Source organism: Chiloscyllium punctatum, chromosome 7, assembly GCF_047496795.1.
Source record: "Chiloscyllium punctatum isolate Juve2018m chromosome 7, sChiPun1.3, whole genome shotgun sequence".
Taxonomy (NCBI): Eukaryota; Metazoa; Chordata; class Chondrichthyes; order Orectolobiformes; family Hemiscylliidae; genus Chiloscyllium; species Chiloscyllium punctatum.
Window position 1 is genome coordinate 64,602,423 of NC_092745.1, and position 23,937 is coordinate 64,626,359.

Consider the following 23,937-nt stretch of genomic DNA (forward strand, 5'->3'; position numbering starts at 1 on the left):
TAACACCAATTTCTCACAGATAGAAATAACATGAAAGTATTGAAAACAATTTTCTTAAATATTTGAGTTTGGTTCATGAATAACCTGATGTGACATTATTTGTTTTGTTGCAAAGAAGTGATTGCATAAACAACCTCTTTATAACATTTTTTTCTCCACCTTTGTGGATACAGTGAAACCACATTATAGAAATGGTTGGCTGAATTAGGGTTAAAATTCATGATCATTTTATAGCAACCCCTCTGCCCCTTTTTCCTATTTAAAACAATTCTTATCTGGCAAACCGTCACGCTGAACAACGTCACATCAATACGCACATTTCATTCAAACTGAAGATCTAAATCAAAATTCGATACTTTAATGTAATTCTTTTCTTTTTTTACAAGTTTTTTTTTACAAGTCTACCCAGGGTGATACTGCTTGTTCGCAGCATCACTGGAACTGAATACATGATCCCACTTTCAGGAAACTCTGAACAAAATGCCTTCACTACGGTTAACTCCTGAAGAGTATGGGTTCCTCATTACATCTAACACATTCTTTCCTCCAGTTGTGAGCTCCTTCAACACTAGCCTTTTGTCCATCCTCCACTTCATTTGTCCCACTATTTACCATCACGCCTTCAGCACATATGCCCCAAGCTTTGTAATTCCCTCCTCTAAAACTCTCTGTCTTTCTATCTTCCTTAAAGCCACACACAATGATGAAACCTTTGGTCATCTGTTTGAATGTCCTTCCCTTTGGCACATTATCTTTAGTTGTCTGATTGTGTTTATGTGAAGTACCTTGGGACATTTAACTCTATTGAAGGCACTATATATAAATATTTCATAGAATGGACAGTCACCCAAGGCTGGGATTGACCCAAGGTTCCTGGAACAGTGCTAACCATTGAGCCATCATGTCACCCAATGGGAGTTGTTGTTTGGTGGGCAGTTGAATCTTCATAGAATGAACATTCAAATGGAATCCTAGCTATGGCACTATGTTGTTGGGACTAATGGGATATGGGAGTGTGATGTACCTTCTTTCTTGTAGGGCTATATAAAAGGGGAGAAAAAATATGGTCATCTTGTTTGTTAGTTGTCGCTTCAATGGTAACAAAATCAGAAGTCTGGAAGCAGATCACCATCTTGGAAAATTTGGTTACAGAATGATGGGGAGAGAAGGAGAAAGGGGTGAAACAGTTTTAAATCAAAATACTCAATGGCACTCTCTCATACGACACTGAAGAACAGCAACATTAGACACTCAAGTCTTTGTCTGGACTCTAATCCCACAATTTCAGATAGGAAGCTAAGAAAGCCAAGGTGCCATTCTGAGGAACCACCTGAATAATGCCATGTTCATGGAGAAGCCAGATCAAAGTCTCAGAAAAGTGCTAAGAGCTAGCAGTGGGCTTTGGGGAATCTGCTAGCTGAATAGATTGTACAGCTTTGTTATTGTTGTGATTTCTTCTTTGGTTCCCATTTGTTTTAATTTGTTAAGTCAGATTTGTTTTAATTCCAACAGCCCTAATTAAGGCAAAATCAAGAATCTCACTTTGAATGCAGACTTATACTGGCAATTTGGTTTATTGAGTTAGTACTGATGAATCAGAAATCTGTTTCCAACAAAGAAAATAAACATTTTCTTTTCTTTATTTTGAGAAGCTGATGAAATATTTTGTTTACAGTCATTTACTTCCTCTTCCTGGCTCTCCCACACCACCCTATTTCCCCCCTCCTCCTCATCTTCTATTTTCAGTTGGAGTGAGTGGGTGGGAACCTGTATACAGATGTCCACCAGTACCCCTCTTGGTTTGAGTATCGGGAGATGGTAAACCTTGTTTGATTCATTTGCTAAATTATCCTCTAGCACATAAACAGGCACAGAACAGCAAAAAGACGTATGACCCCTGAAATCCCTTCCTTCAGAGAACTTAGAATAGTATAGAACAGGAAAAGGCCCTTTGGCCCATCATGTTTCTGCTGACCATGATGCTATTCTAAATCAATCCCAGCTGCCAGCACAGGGTCCATCTCCCTCTATTCCCTGCTTGTTGATATACCTGTCTGAATGCTTCCTAAATGTTGCTATCATATTTATTTCGACCACATTTCTATCCCAGTCCAGGCATTCACGTTCCTCATCCAAGTCAGTAACGTACATTGTAAGTAATTAGGTTCCATTGTATCTGCTGCTCTTATCCTCTTAGGTGGCTGATGTCGCATGTTTGGAAGTTACTGTCTAATGAACCTTGGTGAATTGCTGTAGACAGTACAACTGCTATTAGCATGCATTAGGTAGAGGGGCTAACAATCAGTCAGAAATCTTTGACCTAGACGGGTTTGAGTTTCTTGAGTGATGTTGGAGCTGCTCTAAATGGGCCTTGTAGATGATGGACAAGCATTGGGGAGTCAGAGGGTAAGGTACTTGCCAGAAAGTTTTGATCTAAGGGAACCTCAGGTTATTTATGAAGTATGAGCATTTTGGAAATGGGGTGAAAATAGCTGTTAAACTGAGTATTTTGAGGTAAGTGGTCAAGTGATGATACCTCCAGGAATATGACCAGCAAGAGTTGGAAAACTAGTCGGAAATCTCATATTCAGCCTTGTCTTCTCTTATCCCCTGCCTTCATAGGGTAGGCAGAGATCAATTCCCAGCTAAGCTGTGAAGCAATCCCTGAATTAGGACATGGACTCCATATGGGCGAAAGTGAGGACTGCAGATGCTGGAGATCAGAGTCATGCTGGAAAAGCACAGCAGGTCAGGCAGCATCTGAGGAGCAGGAAAACTGACGTTTCAGGCAGTAGCCCTTGATAAGAAATGAGGCTGGGAGCCTCCAGGGTGGAGACATAAATGGCGAGGGGAGCTGGGTGGAAGGTAGCTAAGAGTGCAATAGGTGAATGGGGTGGAGATAAAGGTGATAGGTCAGAGGGGAGGGTGGAGAGGATAGGTGGGAAGGAAGATTGGCAGGTAGGACAGGTCATGGGGATGTTGCTGAGCTGGCAGGTTGGAACTGAGGTAAGGTGGGGGGGGGAATGTTCTGACACAGAAGATGAGGCGTTTTCCCACCAGGTGTCGGGCGGTGAGGGAGCAGCGGTGGAGGAGGCCCAGAACCTGCATGTCTTCAGCAGAGTGGGAGGGGGAGTTGAAATGTTGGGCCTCAGGGCAGTGGGGTTGATTGGTGCTGGTGTCCCAGAAATGTTCTCTGAAGCGCTCTGCGAGAAGGCGTCCAGTCTCCCCAATGTAGAGGGGATCGCATCAGGAGCAATGAATACAATAAATGACATTTGTGGAAGTTCAGGTGAAACTTTAATGGATGTGGAAGGCTCCTTTGGGGCCATGGATGGAGGTGAAGGTGGAGGTGTGGGCACAAGTTTTGCTATTCCTCTGGTGGCGGGGAAGTTGCCAGGAGGGAAGGGTGGGTTCTTGGGGATGTGGACCTGACCAGGTAGTCATGGAGGGAACGGTCTTTGCGGAAAGCGGATATGTGTGGGGAGCGAAATATATTCCTGGTGGTGGGGTCTGTTTGTAGGTGGTGGAAATGTTGGCGGATGATGCATTTTATGCGGGGGTTGGTAGGGTGGAAGGTGAGGACCAAGGGGTTTCTGTCCTTGTTGCGGTTGGAGGAGTGGGGTTTGAGGGCAGAGTTGCGGGATGTGGATGAGATGCGTTGGAGGGAATCATCAACCACGTGGGCGGGGAAATTTTGGTGTTTAAAGAAGGAGGCCATCTGGTATGTTCTGTGGTGGAACTGGTCCTCCTGGAAGCAGATATGGCGGAGGCGGAGGAATTGGGTATATGGGATAGCATTTTTGCAGGAGGCAGGGTGGGAAGAGGTGTAATCCAGGTAGCTGCGGGAGTCAGTCGGTTTGTAAAATATGTCAGTGTTGAGTGGGTCATCATTGATGGAGTTGGAGAGGTCCAGGAAGGGGAGGGAGGTGTCAGAGATGGTCCAGGTGAATTTAAGGTCAGGGGGAATGTGTTGGTGAAGTTGATGAACTGTTCAACCTCCTCGTGGGAGCATGAGGTCCTGCCGATGCAGTCATCAATGTAGCGGAGGAAGAGGTGGGGAGTGATGCTGGTGTAACTACAGAAGATGGACTATTCTACATAGCCGACAAAGAGACAGGCATAGCTGGTGCCCATGTGGATGCCCATGGCTACTCCTTTTGTCTGGAGGAAGTGGGAGGATTCAAAGGAGAAATTGTTAAGGGTCTGGACCAGTTCAGTCAAACGAATGAGAGTGTCGGTGGAAGAATACTGGCGGGAACGTCGGGAGAGGAAGAAACGAGGGCTTGGAGGCCCTGGTCAGGGTGGATGGAGGTGTAGAGGGATTGGATATCCATGGTGAAGATAAGGCGTTGGGGGCCGGGGAAACAGAAGTCTTGGAGGAGGTGAGTGGTTCTGGCCTAGTTTCTGAATTTTCTGGTGTAACCTATTGTTGTCACTATAGGAAGGTACTGTATGCATTTTTATTTTCAAGGTTCAGTTTGCCTAGTGATTAGTAAAAGACCTTGTTCATGTTTGACCTTGACCTGAGGGGAGGAACACTCTTTTTCAATGCTGCAAGCTCTCCTGTACAGAGGACCTGGAACTCAGCAAACATATGAACACCTTCAGGTTAAGATCCATATGGTGTAAAATGTTTTCCTTGCAGATCTACTTTAAGCTTTTGCCCCTCACAATAAACGTAAATGCCCCAGTATTTGAGATTTCCAGAGAATAGGGTTGAGGAGTTCAAAACCTGAGGGCATAATTTTAAGGTGAGAGGAGAAAGATTTAAAAGAGACATGAGGGTCAACGTTTTCACACAGAGGGTGGTTTGTATGTGCAATGAACTGCTGGGAAAGTGGTAGATGCAGTTACAGTTACAACGTTTAAAAGATATTTGAACAGGGACATAAATAGGAAAGATTGAGAGAGAAATGGGCCAAATGCAGGCAAAAGTGGCTAGTTTTGTTTGGTAAACTTGGTCAGCATGGACGAGTTGGACCAAAGGGTCTGTTTCCATGCTGTATGACTCTATAACTGTATAAGACTCCAACTATCCACTGTATCCACGCCTTTCATAATTTTATATACTTCACCCCCACCCCCAGCCTCCAGTGCAAACAATCCAAGTTTGTCCAACCTCTTCTTATAGCTAATGCACTCCCAAACTGGTAAACTACTTTTGCACCTCTCCAAAGCCTCCACATCTTTCCTATATTACAGCAACCAGAACTGCCCACAGCACTCCAAATATAGCCTAGGTAAAGCTTATACAACTGCAATATGGCTTGCCAACATTAATACACATACTTCAACCTTTCAGTTCCTTATCATAAACTCAACCCAGTATTGTAGATATTCCAGCTGTACTGACGTGTGTCTGCAAAAGCTGAAACACTGCCACTATTTCTTCATTCATTCACAGGGTGTCACACTCCCTGGCATTTGTTGCCTATCCTGAATTGACCTTGAATTAAATGCCTTGCTTGACCATTGGAGAGGTCAGTTAAAAGCTAAACACAGTGCTGGGTGGCTGAAGTCAGATGCAGGGCAGGCCAGATTTCCTTCCCTATAGGATATTAGAGAACAAGACACATTTTCATAGCAACTACTATTAAGACAAGTTCCCACTCCAGATCATTCATTAATAATTTGCACTAACTAATAAACTCCTTTCATTGTCATTGGTGGGGTTTGAACCAATGCCACCATTGCCTCAGGGTTTATAGTCTAGTGATGTTAGCCCTATGCCACCACCTCCCAGTTGACCTTATCCTCAAGCTCAGACACTTAGCAGCTTTAGATCATTCAGACACAGTCACCAAGGATCAAGAAGGGAAAGAAACTCAATGACAAACTTCTTTCAGTCTGTATGTGGCAAAGCGGCAGAGCCTTTTCTTTAATAATGTTTATTCAGGACGGTCTTGCTAAAACATCACAGCAAAGAATAAAAGTGTAAGTAAAAGCAACAGAATCAAGGATTGAGACCAGACTGGATTAGAAACCAGTTTACTCAGCACATACAAGGTATAAGGTTAGATTTAATTTAAGGGAATATTTTCTGAAAAGAAACATCTCAATTTCTTGAATATACTCATTCTTGTGGTTAATTCGTTATTTTAATTGTGTACAGCTTCCAAAGCAGATTTGCATATATCCAGGGAGCACAATTGTGGTGGTTACATAAAATGGCAATGTGGGTTTTTACCTTCCTTCTACAGGATGTGGCCAATGCCTTGTCCATTCCTAATTGCCGTTGAGAAGGTGGTGATAAGTTGCTATCTGAAACTACTCCTATCCATGTGATGGAGGTACACTGTGCTGTTAGGGAGGGGATTCCAGAATTCTGATCCAGCAACACTGAAAGAATGAGGACATAGCTTCAAGTCAACATGGTGAGTGGCTTAGGAAAGAATTTACAGGCAGGGAGATAGGGGTTTCCCATGCATTTGCTGCCCTTGTCCTTCTAAGTCATGGATTTGGTGAAAGGTGCTGTTGAAGGCACCTTGGCAAGTTACTGCAATGCATCTTGTATTTGAACAATTTGTTGTCACAATCCATTTAGGTAGAGAGAGAGTGAGTGCTTAGGGTGAACATTAATTTGCCAATGTGATTATTGGTTCAATTTCTTTCATGTTATTAGGCAGTCAATAAAATATGTTTGCTATTTTACTGCTTAGAAGTAACGAGTACAATACTCTTTAAAATAAGCTTCAAATTGGTCACTGAAATTCAAGGTCACACTCAAGGTTTCCTCTTTGGTAAGTTCCCTATCTTGTCAGAGTCAAATTATTTCCTTAGAGAGAGGATAGGAGTTGCTCTGGGCACCATGAGAATCTCTTTCATACCTCAACAGTGACAAATATCCAATGTCCGTACAAATATGTAATTCTCCTCCAGTCTCGCAGTGCTGGTAAACAATTTATGACCAGAGAAAGACAGTATTGAAATTATATTTACATTAATTCTAAAGCACCTAACTACACTGTGTTTTTTTAACTTGTTTGCAAAAATGCAATGTCACATAGGTTATATTTGGTGTGTTACCTTTCCTATTGAACAAAATAGCAATATTTTTGGTTTAGGGGAGTGCAGAGCTGCTCCAGGAAGTTTTGTCAAAGCTAGAGTGTGTCAATCCAAAGGCTTTTTTCTTTTTAATGATTATCAATCACACTCCCGTTCAAAAAAAATCTGTTTGAACAGAAAATGCACTGGTAAGTCCATTCAATGGCAATGTACAGCTGTTGCTGTATCAATCCTTTCATTCCTTGAAATAAATTGCACCAGTATTTGTGTGAATTAAGACCCTGAATAGTGCAATGAAAGCAACCATTATACCAGTAATTGTGTCATTGCACTCCCTTCTATTTATAAACAAAACTATACAGCACACAAAAGACTTTCATTTATTATCTTAGTGTTCTCTTAAGATATACAACTACATTGGAATCAGAGGTTGGAAAATGTATCCCCCTTGCTTCCACCAATCTCATTGCTGCTTAATGTCAATCTGACATGAGCTTGGCAATGTAATTTGGCACATTAACCTTTACAGATTAACTTAATAACAGGGAAATCTCTTGTGGCTTAAAGTGTTAAAGTAGAATACGTAGATGCCAAACCATTACTGAAAGGCAAGGAATATGCACTTCCTATTCAGACACAGCCAAGAAGCCACTGACAACAATAATAGTTAAATAGTTGAGAATTTTTCTCAGAAAAAGCAATATTAATGACATTTAATGGCTCAATAGTAGCACTGTTGCTTTGCAATCAGATGTTACGGGTTGAAAACTCATTGTGGAGACTGGAACATGCAATCTTGGGGCAGGGTTGTGGAAAGGCAGATCTATCAGAAGTACTGATGTCCAAATGAGACTTTAAACTGAGGCCCTATTGGTCCTGTCAGGAAGATGTAAAATATCCTGTGACATTCTCTGAAGACGAGAAAAAGAACAGAACAGATGAAGTTCTGCATTTATTCATCAAGCAACAACTTTAAAAACAAAAAATCTAGCCATTAGGTTCTGATGTATGTAGAATCTGGCTGTGCATAATATCACTGCCACATTTCCTTGTGTCACAGTGCTTCGCCATTAAAATTAATTGGCAATGCGAGGGACTATATAAAGTGAAGTCCTTTTCTTGTTTCTCTGTACTAAACTGTTTGATTAAAATTGTCATGCTTCAGCGTAATAACTGAATTATATGCTGAGAATCCAGTGGATAGATGTTTTCTATGCCAAAAATAACATATGTTTAACTAAAAACATGAGAAAGATTAAAAGTCATGGAGCTGTACTGTCAAATGAATTTAACATATGGTCTAACATCAAATTATTCGATCTTCACGCTTGGAGTTTGAGTGAATGGAGAGAAATCAGAAGCTGAGGTAACTTCAGCACATTATACTGTCACATGGATCATGAGGTTACATATTGAATATTTACCTGAGGGTTAAATGAAGTAAAGTGGGAGGACGTTGGTGATGAGCAAACATAATAGTATAGATCATTTGGGCTAAGTTGCTAGTTTCTGTGCTATAAATTCAGTGTAATCTCTTAGGCATCAAATTATGTTTCAAAGAGTGGGTTAAATGTGGTTTCCAACTGATGAATTTCAATGGGATATGTAGAGGGCACCAGACTAGGATGAGATCAATATGACATTTAAATGCTGAGTGGGCTAAACCACATCACACACAAATGAAGAAGCTGTAAGACTGTATTTCTTGTATCTGGGAGGATCACAGCAGTGCGGTGATCTATTTATACAGTGGCATTTTGTATGGTGTGTTTGAACAGTGCAAATGCACGTTTTGTGGTTAGCGAGCTGGACTAACTTGTCCTGTGGTAGTACATGAATAAGTTACTCAGGTCATACAACATGGTCACCATGCACGTGGGATGCAGATGAGCAGAAACTCAGGAAAATAAACATAGCAAACAGGGCAGTAAGAAGGTTGCAACTGAAGATATAAAAGGCCAAACACAAATCCTGCAATTTCAGCAAGAAGCCACAATCACTGAAGTCATGAGAGGTCCCAGTCTCCAAACCATGTTTTCAATGACCATGGCATTGCCCCAGAGAGTCATGTAGCAGATGGAAGTATGGTGCTTTAAATGCCCAAATATCAGAACTCCCAAATTAAATTCAAAGAGAACTTCAGGCAGCTTAATATCCCTTAAACCAAAGACCAGGCATATTGGATAATGGTTCATCCTTTATCTGTAAGATGGATCTCTTGACTATGCAGCATTTGATTAATAATGCATTGGGGTGCCAGTACAGGTCAAGGCCAGTCCAATCTTCATGAAGTGCATGAGAGCCAAGGAGTCTTGGAAGCACAAATGAAAATTAAACCCATATTCCCATTAATTCATACCTACTTCAAGCGCCGATGCAAATGGTCCTTAATAATATTAAACGGAATAACCGGTGAGACAGGAGCTTTTTCAATATCTGCAGACCTACAACTCTAAAAGACAAGGCAGCAAATATGAACAGTATCTGTAGGCAGGGTTTGTTACCTACACATTGAGAACTGGGCTGCTCAGGGTCAAATTAGAGAGGCCTTGCTTTATTGCCTGTTATTGGTTTCATACAAATAGCTCTCTGAGCTACAGCGAGATTGCTGTCATTGCATCAACCCTAGAAGAGAATGAGTACAAAATCAAATAAGCAACAAAGGAGAGAGAAAGAGAATGAGGGAAATAGAAAGAGAAAAGAAAAGGGAAATATTAGCAAGTACGGCCAAGAGCCAACAAGAGAGGGAGATAACAAGTGGAGCAGACAAATGAGAGAGAAATGTAAGAAAACCAAAAGGTGAAGGAAGAGTAAGAAATTGGAGAAAGAAGGAAATGTCAAATAAAAGACTGAGAGATGGAAAAATAGGCAAAACACAAAAATTAGGTCTGGATCTGGAATTAGAGTCAGCGGTCAGTAAGAATGGGCAGAAAGTAACCTCATCTCGTTTTCCTGTTTGCAGCAGATAACTGTCCTTATATTGCACGTTCTAGTCTATACTATTGTCAGATTGTCAGGGAGCCTGTCTGTAATCATTAAAGCATGATGCCAAATTGTTTAATTGGTATAAAAAGAGTCTATTTCCCATTGACATTCTGATATTACCTCATTAGGTCCTAATCATGAAACTTCCTGCCTGGTCCTCAGGACAAACAGTCAGCTGAAGACAGCCCAAAACCAAGGCCATGTGAAGGGCTTCTAGCTACCTCATTAGCAGCAAACAACTACTCTCATCTTTGCATGTCAGGGCACACCTTTCCCAGACATTACGGGAAATCCTACCATCCAGAAAATAGTCCAATTTTACTTTTATGGACTACTTTTGTGGTCATTCGTTGCTCAACAACCAATGTGCAACATAGACCATCCAGTTTCAGCAGAAGCACGAACTATTCAACAGAAGGCTTCAGAAAGGGTGTACCCCAACAGCACTTGGTCTATAAGGGACTTTTTAATTGACGTATTACAGCATTGGGGCTTTGTGCAATGCTAACAAGTGATTCAGCCTTCACTCTCACTGTCAGAACATTATCGAGTTACATTAATGGTGTCAATGGCTTGTAACTTTTGGGCTCTCTGGTATTCTCATTATCGTCAATCTAAGTTTTAGGCACACAAAGACCATGTTCATTAGACCACATTGTATGCATCTGCTCAGAACGCCATGAGAATCAAATCAGACCATAAATTCTAATTGCTTTGCAGCTGCTCATAAAAATCACATGCTCTCCAAATCTGCATTGTTGTTCTTCACAAGAAGTCAGCTTTGTAAAGCAAAGAAAGCACTGCAATCATTGGAAATTTTCACCAAATAAATTGCTCTGCAGCAACAAGCTTGCGAATACAAGATTGGCAACAGTCTTCCATTCACCATTTGCATTGTCAGCCTGACAACAAAATATTCAGAGCACTTCAGGCTTTTCATTTATACCTCGAGTGAATTGCAATGCAACAAGAAATCCAACTAATTACAAAATTATGACAAGTAAATTCCTACTTAATGTTGCCAAGAGCTACATTTTGGAACATTAACGACAAATACAGTAGAGTAACATTCACACCACCCAAGTGCCTAGTAATGGCTATCTCTCACCAGAGAAGATCTAAATTTCACCATTCGACATTCAATGGCACTTCTAGCACTGAATACCCCATTATGTTTGAGGTTGCCATTGACTATAAACTGAAATGGACTAGCCAGGTGGTTACAAGAGCCGATCAGAGGCTAAGAATCCTGCAGTGATTAACGCACACCCTGACTGCTGAAAGTCTATCCACCATTTACAAGGAGCTAGTTAGGAATACGCTGTGTGTTAGAGTGCAGCTTCAGCAACAGCCAAGAAATTGCATGGCCCAAACAAAGAGCAACCCATTTAGTTTAAACCCCCACATCCACAAACATTCACTCCTCACTGCAGCAGCAGGAGTGTCTGCTATCAATATGCACTGTAGAAATTCACCAAGACTGTTTAGATGGCACTTTCCAAACCCACCAGTATCTAGAAGGACAAGGGCAGCAGACACATGGGAACACCACCATCAGCAAATTTCCCTCCAAGCCACTCACCATCCTGAGTTGGAGATATATTAGCATTCCTTTACCATTGCTGGGTCACAATTTTGGAATTCCCTCCCTTAGGACATTGTGGGTCAACCCACAGCAAGTGGACTGCAGTGGTTCAAGAAGGCAGCTCACCACCACCTTCCCAAGGGCAGCTAGGAACAGGCAATAAACGCTGGTCAGCCAGTGACACTCACATTCCTCAAGTGAATAAAAAAAACACACCACCTGCAAGTTCCTCTCCACCCAATGACCCTACTGATTTGGAAATATATTGTCACTTCTTCAGTATCACTGGATCAAAATCCTGGAAGTCCTTCCCAAACAGAATCGTGGGTTTAGCTACACAAAATGGACTGCAGTGGTTCAAGAACACATTTCTCACATCATGAAGAATTTTAAAAAGCGAGGGGGATCATTTAGCCCATCATGTCTATGCCAGCTCTCCAATGACTGGTACCCTCCTGTTGCTACCTCATTGCCCTGGAAATGATCACTTCATCTACATTTCTTGGGCGGCACGGTGGCACAGTGGCACAGTGGTTAGCACTGCAGCCTCACAGCGCCAGAGACCCGGGTTCAATTCCCGCCTCAGGTGACTCTGTGTGGAGTTTGCACATTCCCCCCCGTGTCTGCGTGGGTTTCCTCCGGGTGCTCCGGTTTCCTCCCACAGTCCAAAGATGTGCAGGTCAGGTGACTTGTTGGGCCGAAGGGCCTGTTTCCACACTGTAAGTAATCTTATCTAATATCCTACTAAAAGATATTTAGCATTTTCTTCCAACATGTTCTCATTCCTAAAAGAACTCACTGCATGCTCTTTCTTTCCCCTCATTGCCTCACTTCATTGTTTTGTAAAATTACTCAAAACCTGTGTCTCTGGTTACTGACCTTTCAACCAGTGAAACTGGCTTGCTCCTACCTGCTTTAATAAAGCCTCGAAAATTTTGTAGATCTCTGTAATACCTTATTGTGGCCTTCTTCGTTGTAATGGTCTCAGCTCCTCTGGTCTAGCATGTATACTATTTTAGAGAATAAGACTCAGCTGGAGCAAATCTCAACTTCCTTTCATTATATTTGAATAAATAAAGGCTACTGCAGAGCAAGCTGTTAAATACTGTTTCTGTTCCTTAAGTAGAAAGTGCATATTGATCAATTCTCGTCTCTTCCCAGGTTTATCACTGTTCAACATTGCTCAAAATGTTAAGCTCATGATATATGCCTCCACATGAACTCACAGATTCAACCTAGCACAGACCAAGCAAGCTGTATGTCAGAGCTTTGTTCTTAATCGTCTTTTGTAGCTCTGAGCCACGGGAAAAATTTCATAATTCTCCAGGATCCTTTTATAGCTTCAGGATATTTCAAAACATTTTATAGTCAATGACATATTTTGAAGAAGTAGTCAGTGTTATTGTTTCAAGTGATATTTTGAAATGGCTGCTGCAGACTGCACACAAAGCCACTGACAACAAAGGTGGTGGTCACGTGACTGCAGCATGCCAGTCAGTTCCCTGCGTAGAATTGCAATTCTCCAAATATCCCCCTTTTCATAAAGAAAAACCAAAAATACTCGCATGCACCATCATTTGCAATTTCAAGTTACACAAGCAACCCAATCATCATTCATTAACAAAATTGCATGTTAACCATGTTCATCCATCCCTGCACATGTTTTGCATATATTGTTAAATTATGCAGCTCTCCTCATGGTACACATATACATTGTCATTGAATTTTTATTTGATATTTGATTGTCCTGAGGATAGTGTTGCTTCTCTAAAGAGTATCATTCCTGTGGTGTGTGCAGTTGCTTTGGTTACTGTTGTTACTGATCCATTTTATTACCTAAATGTTATTATTCCTGCAGTATTATTCTATATCCATAGCTAGGCTATGGTGGATGCCTTATTATTGATCTGTATTTTGCATAGGTGATGAGATCATGTTTCTTGCTCATGAGCCTACTGTGAATGTACAGCTTTCCTGGTTGAATGTAGATGTCTGCAGTTTCTGCAGTATTATATATTGCAGTATGTGTGGTCAATTCTCATCTCTGAGTTAACTCAGCCACATTAGGGAGATTTAAACAATCCTAGGATAAGTACATGGATGATGATGGGATAGAGTAGGAGGATGAGCTTAGAATAGTTCACAGGTCGGTGCAATGTTGAGGGCTGAAGGGCCTGTTCTGCTTGTATTGTACTATGTTCTATGTTCTCTAACATTATATTGAATTGTTCAAGGTCACCACAGAACATAGGTGACAACGATTGACACAGATTCCAAGTTGCCAAGATAATTGTTGAGAGCACTGAATGTCTGCACTGTGATTCACTCTGCAATGCTCAGCTCTGGCAAGGATTTGGCAGTTTCACCAAAGTGAAATTTGTCTTTCTGTTGTTTCACTTTGCTTTTGTCACTCACAGCTTGCACAGGTAGGAAGAGAGATGGAGATTTAAGGCAGAAATTCAGGGAGCGAGGGTGGAAACTTAGAGCTAGAACAAACAGAATTGTTGTCTCTGGCTTGTTGCCTGTGCCATGTGCTAGCGAGGCAAGGAATAGGGTGAGAGAGGAGTTGAACACGTGGCTAAGGGATGGTGCAAGAGGGAAGGGTTTGGATTCCTGGATAATTGGGGCTCTTTCCAGGGTAGGTAGGACCTCTACAAACAGGATGGTGGGAAATCATGTCTCACAAACTTGATTGAGTTTTTTGAAGAAGTAACAAGAAGATTGATGAGGGCAGAGTGGTAGATGTGATCTGTATGGACTTCAGTAAGGCGTACGACAAGGTTCCCCATGGGAGACTGATTAGCAAAGTTAGATCTCATGGAATACAGGGAGAACTAGCCATTTGGATACAGAACTGGCTCAACGGTAGAAGACAGAGGGTGGTGGTGGAGAGTTGTTTTTCAGACTGGAGGCCTCTGACCAATGGAGTGCCACAAGGATCAGTGCTGGGCCCTCTACTTTTTGTCATTTACATAAATGATTTGGATGTGAGCATAAGAGGTACAGTTAGTAAGTTTGCAGATGACACCAAAATTGGAGATGTAGTGGACAGCGAAGAGGGTTACCTCAGATTACAACAGGATCTGGACCAGATGGGCCAATGGGCTGAGAAGTGGCAGATGGAGTTTAATTCCGATAAATGCGAGGTGCTGCATTTTGGGAAAGCAAATCTTAGCAGGACTTATACACTTAATGGTAAGGTCCTGGGGAGTATTGCTGAACAAAGAGACCTTGGAGTGCAGGTTCATAGCTCCTTGAAAGTGGAGTCGCAAGTAGATAGGATAGTGAAGAAGGCATTTGATATGCTTTCCTTTATTGGTCAGAGTATTGAGTACAGGAGTTGGGCGGTCATGTTGCGGCTGTACAGGACATTGGTTAGGCCACTATCGGAAAGATGTTGTGAAACAAGGGTTCAGAAAAGATTTACAAGGATGTTGATAGGGTTGGAGGATCTGAGCTACAGGGAGAGGTTGAACAGGCTGGGGCAGTTTTCCCTGGAGCATCGGAGGCTGAGGGGTGACCTTATAGAGGTTTACAAAATTATGAGGGGCATGGATAAGATAAATAGACAAAGTCTTTTCCCTGGAGTCAGGGAGTCCAGAACTGGAGGGCATAGGTTTAGGGTGAGAGGGGAAAGATAGAAAAGAGACCTAAGGGGCAACTTTTTCACACAGAGGGTGGTACGTGCATGGAATGAGCTGCCAGAGGATGTGGTGGAGGCTGGTACCAAGTGCAACATTTAAGAGGCATTTGGATGGGTATATGAATAGGAAGGGTTTGGAGGGATATGGGCCGGGTGCTGGCAGGTGGGACTAGTTTTGGTTGGGATATCTGGTCGGCATGGACAGGTTGGACTGAAGAGTCTGTTTCCATGCTGTACATATCTATGACTATGACTATGACCTGAACTACAGAGATACCAATATCCTGGGGGGAGAATTTGCCAATGCTCTTCGGGTGGGTTTAAACTATTTCAGCAGGGGGATGGGAACTGAAATTGTAGTTCTAGTATACAGGAGGTTGAGAGTAGTGAGGTCAGAAGGTTTCAAGTTTGGGAAAAGGCACCAGCAAGCAAGAAGTTGATTTGAAGTGTGTCTACTTCAACACCAGGTGCACCTGGAATAAGGTGGGTGAACTTGCAGCATGGGTTGGTACCTGGGATTTCGATGTTGTGGCCATTTCAGAAACATGGTTAGAGCAGGGACAGGAATGGTTATTGCAGGTTCTTGGATTTCGATGTTTCATTAAGAACAGAGAAAAAGGTAAAAGAGGGGGTGATGTGGCACTGTTAGTCAAGGACAGTATTACGGTTGCAGAAAGGATGTTTGAGGACTCGTCTACTGAGGTAGTGTGGGCTGAGGTTAGAAACAAGAAAGGAGAGGTTACCCTGCTGGGAGTTGTCTATCGGCCTCTGAATAATTCCAGAGATGTAGAGGACAGGATAGCAAGGATGATCCTTGACAGAAGTGAAAGTGACTGGGTAGTTGTTATGGTGTCTTTAACTTTAGAACATAGAAAAATACAGCGCAGTACAGGCCCTTCAGCCCTCGATGTTGCGCCGACCGAAGCCTACCTAACCTACACTAGCCCAATAACCTCCGTATGCTTGTCCAATGCCCGCTTAAATGACCATAAAGAGGGAGAGTCCACCACTGCTACTGGCAGGGCATTCCATGAACTCACAACCCGCTGAGTAAAAAATCTACCCCTAACATCTGTCCTATACCTACCACCCCTTAATTTAAAGCTGTGTCCCCTAGTAACAGCTGACTCCATACGCGGAAAAAGGTTCTCCCTGTCAACCCTATCTAAACCCCTAATCATCTTGTACACCTCTATCAAATCTCCGCTAAACCTTCTTTTCTCCAATGAGAAAAGTCCCAAGTGCCTCAGCCTTTCCTCATACGATCTTCCGACCATGCCAGGCAACATCCTGGTAAACCTCCTCTGCACTCGTTCCAATGCCTCCACATCCTTCCTGTAGTATGGCGACCAAAACTGCACACAATACTCCAGATGAGGCCGCACCAGAGTCTTATACAACTGCAACATGACCTCAGGACTCCGGAACTCAATTCCTCTACCAATAAAGCCCAGTACACCATATGCCTTCTTCACAGCACTATTTACCTGGGTGGCAACTTTCAAAGATCTGTGTACATGGACACCAAGATCCCTCTGCTCATCCACACTACCAAGTAGTCTACCATTAGCCCAGTAATCCATCTTCTTGTTACTCCTACCAAAGTGAATGGCTTCACACTTAGCTACATTGATTTCCATTTGCCACCTTACTGCCCAGCTCTGCAACTTATCTATATCGCGCTGTAACCTGCCACATCCTTCTTCGCTGTCCACAACTCCACAGACTTTCGTGTCATCCGCAAACTTGCTCACCCAGCCTTCAAGCCCCTCCTCCAGGTCATTTATAAAAATGACAAACAGCAATGGTCCCAAAACAGATCCTTGTGGAACACCGCTAGTAACTGCGCTCCAAGATGAACCTATACCATCAACTACTACCCTCTGTCTCCTTGCAGCCAGCCAATTCCTAATCCAAACCTCTAATGCACCCTCAATGCCATACCTCCGTAGTTTTTGCATTAGCCTGCCATGGGGTACCTTATCGAACGCCTTGCTAAAATCCATATACACCACATCTACTGCTTTATCCTCGCCCACTTCCTTGGTCACCTTCTCAAAGAATTCAATAAGGTTTGTGAGGCATGACCTGCCCTTCACAAAACCATGCTGACTATCCTTGATCACATTATTCCTATCCAGATGTTCATAAATCCTATCCCTTACAATTCTCTCTAAGACTTTGCCCACAACAGAAGTGAGACTGACTGGCCTATAGTTACTAGGGCTATCCCTGCTCCCCTTCTTGAACAAGGGAACCACATTTGCTATCCTCCAGTCTTCTGGCACTGTCCCCGAAGACAATGACGACCTAAAAATCAAGGCCAATGGCTCCGCTATCTCCTCCCTAGCTTCCCAGAAGATCCTAGGATAAATGCCATCAGGCCCAGGGGACTTATCTATTTTTATCCTTTCCAGTATTCCCCAGACCTCTTCCCTACGTACCTCAAGGCCATCCATTCTATTCACTTGTGACTCAATATTCACATCAGCAACAGTGTCCTGTTCCTGAGTGAATACTGATGAAAAGTATTGATTTAGTGTCTCACTGATCTCCTCCGCCTCCACACACAACTTCCCACTACTATCCTTGACTGGACCGATACCTACCCTAGTCATCCTTTTATTCCTGACATACCTATAGAAGGCCTTTGGGTTTTCCCTAATCCTACCAACTAAGGACTTTTCATGTCCCCTTCTCGCTGCTCTTAGCTCTCTCTTTAGATCCTTCCTGGCTACCTTATAACTCTCAATCGCCCCAACTGAACCTTCATGCCTCATCTTTACATAGGCCGCCCTCTTCCCTTTCACAAGGGATTCCAATTCCTTATTAAACCACGGTTCCCTCACAAGACCCTTTACTCCCTGCCTGACTGGTACATACTTAGCAAGGACACCCATTAGCTGTTCCTTGAACAATCTCCACATATCATTTGTGTTCTTCCCTTGAAGCCTATTTTTCCAATCCACACATCCTAAGTCATGCCTCACCGCATCATAATTTCCCTCCCCCCAGCTATAACTCCTGCCCTGCAGTGCACACTTATCCCTCTCCATCACTAGAGTAAAAGTCACCGAGTTGTGGTCACTGTCCCCGAAGTGCTCACCTACCTCCAAGTCTAACACCTGGCCTGGTTCATTACCTAGAACCAAATCCAGTATAGCCTCACCTCTTGTTGGCCTGTCTACATATTGTGTCAGGAAACCCTCCTGCACACATTGGACAAACACCAACCCATCTAACGAACTCGAGCTATAGCTTTCCCAGTCAATATCTGGGAAGTTAAAGTCCCCCATAACAACCACTCTGCTACTTTCATTCTTCTCCTGAATCATCCTCGCAATACTTTCCTCTACTTCTCTCGGACTATTAGGAGGCCTGTAGAAAACTCCTAACAGGGTGACCTCACCTTTCCTATTTCTAACCTCTGCCCACACTACCTCAGATGGCAAGTCTTCCTCCATCACCCTTTCTACTGCTGTAATACTATCCTTGACAAGCAATGCCACACCTCCCCCTCTTTTACCCCCATCTCTGACCCTACTAAAACATTTAAACCCTGGAACCTGCAACAGCCATTCCTGTCCCTGTTCTACCCACGTCTCTGTAATGGCCACAACATCGAAGTCCCAGGTACCAACCCATGCTGCAAGCTCACCTACCTTATTTCTTATACTTCTGGCATTGAAGTATACAAACTTCAAGCCACCTTCCTGTTTACAGGCACCCTCCAAATATTGACTGGGAATACTATAGTTTGAGTACATCAGATGGATCAGTTTTTGTCCAATGTGTGCAGGAGGGTTTCCTGACACAGTATGTAGACAGGCCAACAAGGGGCAATGCCACATAAGATTTGATACTACATAATTAACCCCTGTCCAGGTGTTAGATTTGGAGGTAGGTGAGCACTTTGTTGATAGTGACCACAATTCAGTTATGTTTACTTTTGCGATGGAAAGGGATAGGTATATACCACGGGGCAAAGAGTTACAGCTGGGGGAGAGGCAATTACGATACAATGAGGCAAGATTTAGGATGCATAGGATGGGGAAGGAAACTGCAGAGGATGGACACAATTGAAATATAGATCTTATTCAAGGACCAGCTACTGTGGGTCCTTGATAAGTATGTACCAGTCAGGCAGGGAAGAAGTTGTCGAGCGTGGGAGACGTGGTTTACTAAGGAAGCTGAATCTCTTGTCAAGAGGAAGAAGGGGGCTAATATTAGGAGGAGATATGATGGCTCAGTTAGAGTGCTTGAGTATTACAAGTTAGCCAGGAAAGACCTAAAGAGAGAGCTAAGAAGAGCCAGGAGGAGACATGAGAAATCATTGGCCGATAGGATCAAGGAAAACCATAAGGCTTTTTAAAGGTATATCAGGAATAAAAAAATGACTGGAGTAAGATTAGGGCCAATCAAGGACAGTAGTGGAAAGTTGTGTGTGGAGTCAGAGGAGATAGGGGAAGCACCAACTGAATACTTTCATCAGTATTCACACTGGAAAAAAACAATGTGGTTGAGGAGATACTGAGATACAGGCTACTAGACTAGATGGGATTGAGGTTCATAAGAAGAAGGTGTTAGCAATTTTGGAAAGAGTAAAAATAGATAAATCCTCTGAGCTGGATGGGATTTGTCCTAGGATTCTCTGGGAAGCCAGGGAGAAGATTGTCGGGCTTTTGGCTTTGACCTTTGTGTCATCATTGTCTACAGGAACAGTGCTAAAAGACTGGAGGATAGCAAATGTTGTTCCTTTGTTCAAGAAGGGGAGTAAAGACAACCCTGGTAATTATAGACCTGTGACCCTTACTTCGGTTGTGGGTAAAGTGTTGGCAAGGGTTATAAAAGATAGGATTTAAAATCATCTAGAAAGGAATAAGTTGATTAGGGATAGCTAACCAGGTTTTGTGAAAGGTGTGAGGTGCCTCACAAACCTTACTGAGTTCTTTGAGAAGGTGACCAAACAGGTGGATGAAGGTAAAGTGGTTGATGTGGTGTATATGGATTTCAGTAAGGTGTTTGATAAGGTTCCCCACGATAGGCTATTGCACTAAAATACAGAGGAATGGGATTAAGAGTGATTCAGCAGTTTGGATCAGAAATTGGCTAACTGAAAGAAGACAGAGGGTGGTAGTTGATGGAAAATATTCATCCTGGAGTTCAGTTACTAGAGGTGAACCACAAGGATCTGTTTTGGATTCACTGTTGTTTGTCATTTTTTAAATGACCTGAATGAGGGCACAGAAGGCTGGGTTAGTAAATTTGCGGATGACAGTAAGGTCGGTAGAGTTGCGGATAGTGACGAAGGATGGTGCAGGTTACAAAGGGACATGGAGAAGCTGCACAGCTGGGCTGAGAGGTGGCAAATTGAATTTAATGCGGAAAAGTGTGATATGATTCATTTTGGAAGGAGTAACAGGAATGCAGACTACTGGGCTTTTGGTAAGATTCTTGGTAGTGTAGATGAGCAGAGAAATCTCAGTGTACAGGTAGATAAATCCTTGAAAGTTGCCACCCAGGTTGATAGGGTTGTTCAGAAGGCATATGGTGTGTTGGCTTTTATTGGTAAAGGGATTGAGTTTCAGAACCACAAGATCATGCTGCAGCTGTATGAAAATCTGGCGCGGCCACACTGGAGTATTGTGTACAGTTCTAGTCACCGCATTATAGGAAGGATGTGGAAGCTTTCGAAAGGGTTCAGAGGAGATTTACTGGAATGTTGCCTGATATGGAGGGAAGGTCTTATGAGGAAAGGCTGAGGGGCTTGAGGCTGTTTTCATTAGAGAGAAGAAGGTTGAGAGGTGACTTAATTGAGACATATAAGATAATCAGAGGGTTAGATATTTTGGACAGTGAGAGCCTTTTTCCTCGGATGGCGATGGCTAGCACGAGGGGCCATAGCTTTAAATTGAGAGGGACAGATATTGGACAGATGTCAGAGGGAGTTTCTTTACTCAGAGAGTAGCAGGGGCATGAAACGCACTACCTACAACAACAGTAGAATTGCCAACTTTAAGGGCATTTAAAAGGTCATTGGATAGGCCTATGGATGAGAATGGAATAGTGTAGGTTAGATGAGCTTCAGATTGGTTTCACAGGTAGGCGCAACATCAAGGGCTGATGGGCCTGTACCGTGCTGTAATGTTCTATGTTCTATGTTCTATCTGTGACTACTCTTGGCTTCAGCAGCATTGCTGAAAGAGTAGCTTGTGAGCCATGTGACATTCACCTTTGAACTGGAAGATTTTCCATGCCTTCAGTAGGCATGCTCAAGGACGACATTGTACAAGTCTGTGCTGGATGTTCTCAACTTTTTCACAATCTCTTTGGCAGTTTTTACAGCTGACTCAGCTTTTCCATTTGACTGGGGATATTGTGGCGATGATGTTTGGAGGTGTATTTCCTAATCTTTTATGAAACCGATGAATTCTTCACTTGTGAATTGAGGGCAATTGTCACTCACCTCACGATGTCAGGAATGCCATAATGACTGAAATTATTTTCTCTGGTCATTGTTGACATCAGCTAGTTTATTTTCAAATGGTCAGAATAAAAGGCTGCTGCATTCTAATCATCATGCCATCACAGTTCCCAGCATTGATTTCTGATTTTGAAAGTCACTGCTGCACATGGACCTCAGAGGTCCATGCAGAAGAATAAGAGAAAAGGAATGTAACTTTAAAGATGCTTTGGATCAGATAGAAGTGGTTTGAGGAAGATTCTCAAAGTGGTTTGTGGTCAGTCTGCACGGTAACTTTGTCTCTCCTGACCAAGTATTGGTTACATTGTTCACAAACAAAGACAAAAGACAAGCTGTTTCTCAACCTGAGTACAGTATCTTTTAATATCCTCCATGCAAACACAACTTGTTATATACTTACTGCAAAATGGTTGAGCATTGGTTAATGCTCCAAGTCATATAACACTGGCAGCACTCTGCAAAGTAACTTCCTTTTTGATGCTGTAGGAACTCAGTACTAGTGCTGTCGTCACTAGTTGTTAGATACTAGTGAAAGTTGCTTCCACTTCCTGGTACCACTTGCATGTTCTGAGCAGTGATCATGCATAGACGTTCACAGTCTGATGACAGAATAGTTAGGATCTTTGCTAGATAGGTCGTGGCTCCAATGAATCATTATATTGACTTCACCTCTGGTGGCTGCTGTATTTCTCCAAGCCCTCACATTGTCAGGACCTGGGAAAAGTCCTTTTGCTGTCAGTACATGACCTATGTGCTTGTCTTCAGGCATTTTCGATTGTATTCTCTTCCTATTCAGTTTTAGGTTTGCTGCTAAAATCTCATTAGTAATTGCAATAGAATCTGATTGAGGTCTGTGATGGCTTTTTCCGTTGTATTGTTGCATCCATAGATCATCCAAATATCTTCCATGAGGGAGGATCACTGACTATCTCGAGTCATGTTGAAACCCTCCTGGAGCACTGGAAATATGAAACAACTTGCAGAATCGCCTGCATCTCCCAAATGGCATCCAGAATATAGTTAACTAAACAGTGCTTTCATCCAGCTTTCCATATGAGTAACCATTGAGGGGAATGAGGACCTGTACCTCGGTAAGTTGTGGCAAATGACTTCAGTGGTAGCATGTAGTACTAAGACCTCTTCAAAACTTTACTGAAATCTTTTGGATTTATGCATATCCTCAGTTTTCTAGATTTTCACTGATACTATGCTGCTAATCCAATCTGTAGGAACCTTCCCTTTCTCGCTTTTCTATTGTCTTTTTGGCTGGACTTGAGGGCAGTTGGAACTCTACTTGGCAGATGCTGATTTGGTTTCTCACTCTCATCTACTTTGAGATGATATTCAATAGGAAATAATGCAAGACCTGTAAAAACATCCATAATCCTTTAGGATCTGTTCAGTTGTCAATGCCATCATGGTCTGTAAAATTCTGCAAATTTCTTCTGGCATGTTAATGGCGCAAAATTTAGACTTGCTTCAGCTTAGACCAGTTCCAGTACCGTACAACCCAGATGGCCTCCTTCTTCAAAGAAGGCAATTTTCCCCCAGACATGATCGACGATGCCCTCCACCGTATCTCCTCCACTTCCCGCTCCTCCGCCCTTGTGCCCCGCCTCTCCAATCGCCATCAGGACAGAACCCCACTGGTCCTCACCTACCACCCGACAAACCTTCATATACATAGTATCATCCATCGTCATTTCCTCCACCTCCAAACGGTCCCCACCACCAGGGATATATTTCCCTCCCCTCCCCTATCAGCATTCCGAAAAGACCACTCCCTCCGTGATTCCCTCGTCAGGTCCACACCCCCACCAACCCAACCTCCACTCCCGGCATCTTCCCCTGCAACCGCAAGAAATGCAAAACTTGCGCCCACACCTCCCCCCTTACCTCCCTCCAAGGCCCCAAGGGATCCTTCCATATCCACCACAAATTCACCTGCACCTCCACACACATCATTTACTGCATCCGCTGCACCCGATGTGGCCTCCTCTAAATTGGGGAGACAGGCCGCCTACTTGCGGAACATTTCAGAGAACACCTCTGGGACACCCGGACCAACCAACCCAACCACCCCGTAGCCCAACACTTCAACTCCCCTCCCACTCTACCAAGGACATGCAGGTCCTTGGACTCCTCCATTGCCAGACCATAGCAACACGACGACTGGAGGAAGAGCACCTCATCTTCCACCTAGGAACTCTCCAACCACAAGGGATGAACTCAGGT